This window comes from Dipodomys ordii, unplaced genomic scaffold (genome assembly GCF_000151885.1).
Source record: "Dipodomys ordii isolate 6190 unplaced genomic scaffold, Dord_2.0 Scaffold4, whole genome shotgun sequence".
NCBI classification, from domain to species: domain Eukaryota; kingdom Metazoa; phylum Chordata; class Mammalia; order Rodentia; family Heteromyidae; genus Dipodomys; species Dipodomys ordii.
The window spans coordinates 15192126-15196132 of record NW_012267220.1 but is presented as its reverse complement, the minus strand read 5'-3'; positions in this window follow the sequence as shown (position 1 = coordinate 15196132).

The following is a 4007-nucleotide window of genomic DNA, read 5'->3' as shown; positions in this document are numbered from 1 at the left end:
TTACAGGCGTGAGCCACCAGCGCCGGGCTACATAAGGGAATTTTTAAGAAAGCCTTCCCCAGCCAGACACCGGTGACTTATTTATGCATGTGACCCTCACTCTTAGGAGACTGAGATCTGAGGATCAAGGTTTGAAACCAGCCTGGGCAGGGAGGGCTGTAAGACTCTTCAAGTAGCCACCAAAAAAGTCAGCAGTAGGGTTGGGAAAGTGACTCACTGGTAGAATGCTTGCCTTGCACGCTTGAGACCCTATAAGCACCATATAAGCAGAAAAAGCCAGAAGTGGTGCTATGGCTCAAGTGGTAGAGCGCTAGCTTGAGCTGAAGAGCTGAAGGACAGTGCCCAGGCCTAGAGTTCAGGCCCCACAACCGACCAAAAAAAAAAAGTGCAAAAAGTCAGAAGTGGAACTGTTGCTCAAGTGGTAGAGTGCTTTGAGTAAAAAAGATAAGGGATAGCAGCCAGGCCTGAGTTCAAGCCTCAGTACCAGTACGTAAGTGCATATGTGTACATGCACACACACACACACACACACACACACACACACACACACAGAGTCTCCCCTGTATTGCCTGTCAGGTGCTCTTAGCTGGAAGTTCAAAGCAACATAAACAGGGATATGGTTTGCATGTCCTAATACCAGTAAAAACACTACAAAGACAGAAACCTCACCCATTTTATATAGCTAAGTGGGCACACACCATTCATTACATGGGCAATTTTGGCAATGTGAAGTCAATTGGCATTTCCTCTATCTTGATGATTACATTTCAAAGAGATGACACAGGTCCAAGAGAAACCTCCTGAGCTGTGAGATTGGCAGAGGCCTATTTGCCATTAAAAAAGACATAAGTACATTTGAAAAGAAAGAAATTCTCCAAGAAATATTGAAAGAAATTCTCAAGAGGTAGGGGGCAGAAAGTCTCTTCCCTTATTTTCAACATGGAAAGTTAAGCCACTTATTTTCAATTGGCATTTGTTCTGTCAAATATCCCAACATCTAGAGTTGCCTGTATGTCTATAACCACAAAATATTATGAGTAATAAATGAATGTGTAAGTGGTAAATCTTGGTATGGAATTGTGAATGCTGAATCTGATTTCAAACTGGTTCACAAACTCAGAGCCTAACACTTGCTTGGTTGGTGGGTACTTTACTGCTTGAGCCACATGACCACTTCTGGCTTTTTCCTAGCTAATTCGATAAGATGCTTGTAGACTTTTTTGTCTGAGCTGGCTTCAAACTTTAATCCTAGGATCTCAGCTTCCTGAGTAGCTAGAATTACAGGAGTGAGTTTTAAACTAATCTAAAGATACCTTTATTAGCCAGGTCCCAGTGGCTCACGCCTGTAATCCTAGCTACTCAGGAGGCTGAGAGCTCAATTTAAAGCCATCCCAGGTATGAAATTCTGTGAGACTTTCCAATAAAACTACTCAAAAAAGCCAGAAGTGGTATTGTGGCTCAAGAGGTAAAGTGCTGGCCTTGAGCAAAAGAAGCTCAGAGATAGTGCCCAGGCTGAGTTCAAGTCCTAGAACTGGCAAAAGGAAAAGAAAAAAAAAAGATACCTTTATTGCAGAATGACTCAGTTTTAACTGTACATAAAATAACTCCCTCACAGGTAGATATACAGTGAGCTTTTTCCCCTCATCAAGAAAAGATTAAAGATTACATGGTAAGAATTCTAGGGAGGACCTTTGGACAAGACTGGCTTAAATGATTAAAGGTTTTGGAATATGATATCCTAAAATATTCCACTTTAGTATGAGAGGTTTGTAGGGAGGTCTGAAAGCAATTGAAAATAAGCAGATACAGGAAAATTTCCTTTTTTGTTTCTTTATAAAGTAACACTCCCCTCCCCCATAGTCCATATCAGGAAGCGGAAAGCACCAGAATTGTAAAGTCAGCCCTGAGGTGACATTGCACAAGCAGACCTCATCAGAGTGACACTAATATTCCATTAGTTTCCCCCAGATACTTCCTCATCACTTTCCCACAGTTTATGGTTCCTTGAAAACAAATCCCTTTTCCTTTATTAAAATGAGCTATGAAGTCCTGAGGTCTAGCCTTTTTATTTTTCTTCTTTTCTGTGTCTCTTGTGTACATGTATTCCTTTCCTTTTTAAATGATGTATGTCAGTTATTTTCACAGACCTCCAGATACTGGATGTACAGAATAGACAAAACAGCTTTCCTTCCTGACACTCTCTGCAGGGCTTTCCATATGCTTCCAGACAACTCATTTAGAATTACCTTCTTTAGGTGATTATTCATAACAGAAACGGCTTTGGATGGTCACCAATGCTACTTCCATGCCTTTGCCCTTGCCATTACTCCCACTCAGAATGCCTTCTGCTTCCCCTTCTCCTCTAACCCACACAGCTTCTGCAGTCACCCTCTGTGATGCTCTGTGATCTTTCACTGACTTTTTCAATGACAAGGCTACTCACAGGGATGTATTCAGACCTAGCCTAACTTTTCTAGGTGCTTTTCTGAAGTGACTCTATTTCATATAACTAGACATGGAATGCCTTGCTATCCTGGATTTTCAGAAAAGATCTCTTGGTGCATTGAGCTTTGTGCACAGCTACTGCTTGCACAGTGATGAATACATTTGAGGAAGTGAGTTATAAATTTGACGAATTCATATAAACTAGATCAACAGGCACTGATGCTTGCCCACTTCCATATTTCTCAATATTTAACCAGGCATCAGGAACAAATGTCAAAAAAAGGGAGAACTTTATGATTCCTTGAGAAATGAGGAGATAATATTTAATTGAAAATATGGAGTTCGTAGCTGGGCATTCTAGAACTTGTAGAGGAAACCAGAAAAGGATTATGGACAAACCTACCCACAAAACCCCTAAGCTACTTCTCCTTTAACACATTGCTTATGAATCAAGGAATTGGAAATGAGACCATCTAGCCCATACTTATCTTTAAATTGAATTGTGCCCATGACTGGCAGAAACTCAAGTAACTCATGGCATACAGGTTCTGTGCCCCCTCTGCTATCATTTGATTCTATCTGACTCAACAAGCTTCCCAGGCCTAGCTCCTTAACTAAAGGTATTAACTGGGGCAGGCAGATGGTAGGCCAAGAGTGCTCAGGTGCAGTACAGACACAGTCAAGGACAGGATCAAGGTCAAGGGAAGTACCATCTGCTCTCTGATACCTTAGACTTCTTGGAGAAACTCAGTCCTGCAGTAGCATCAGATTGAATGGGATAAACCAGACCATAGCCAGAAATCAGTCACCAAGTTTTACAGTGACGGTGTTCTGTATCCTCTTGTTCTTTTTTCTTTCAAAAACTATAGACTGAGGCTGGGAAGTTGACTTAGTGGTACAGTGCTTGGCTTGCATGCATGAGGTCCTGGGTTCAATTCCTCTGCACCACATAAGCAGAAAAAAGTTGGAAGTGGTACTGTGGCTCAAGTGGTAGGGCGCTAGCCTTGAGCTGAAGAGTTGAGGGACAGAGCCCATCCCTAGAGTTAAAGCCCACGACCAAAATGTGTATGTGTGTGTGTGTGTGTGTGTGTGTGTGTGTGTGTGTGTGTGATATATACTATGTGTCAGGCACTCTAGGAATTCCTGGTGGAAACAGATAGGAGTATTACATGAGCTTAACCCATGGAATTTATCATCCTAATAGGAGACATATATGTGGACAAGACCTTGCAAATGATGCCATGTTTTGGGGTTATGTATGCCATTGATGATTGTTATAGAGTAAAAAATTAATTTTAATCAAATGTTCTAACAAAATGTCTTATTATATGTCTGTGTTCTCCACTGAAAACAATATTATAAAGTAAGTACCTAATAAAGGAAGAGAGAAAAGGTTTAAGAAGTTAATTAATGAACACTCTAAATGCTATGGACTTCATGATATTTCTATTGGCAATTAAAAAATATAGGGGCTGGGAAGGTGGCTCAGTGGTAGAGGGCTTGCCTTGCATGCATGAGGCCCTGGGTTCGATTCCTCAGCACCACATAAGCAGAAAAAAAAA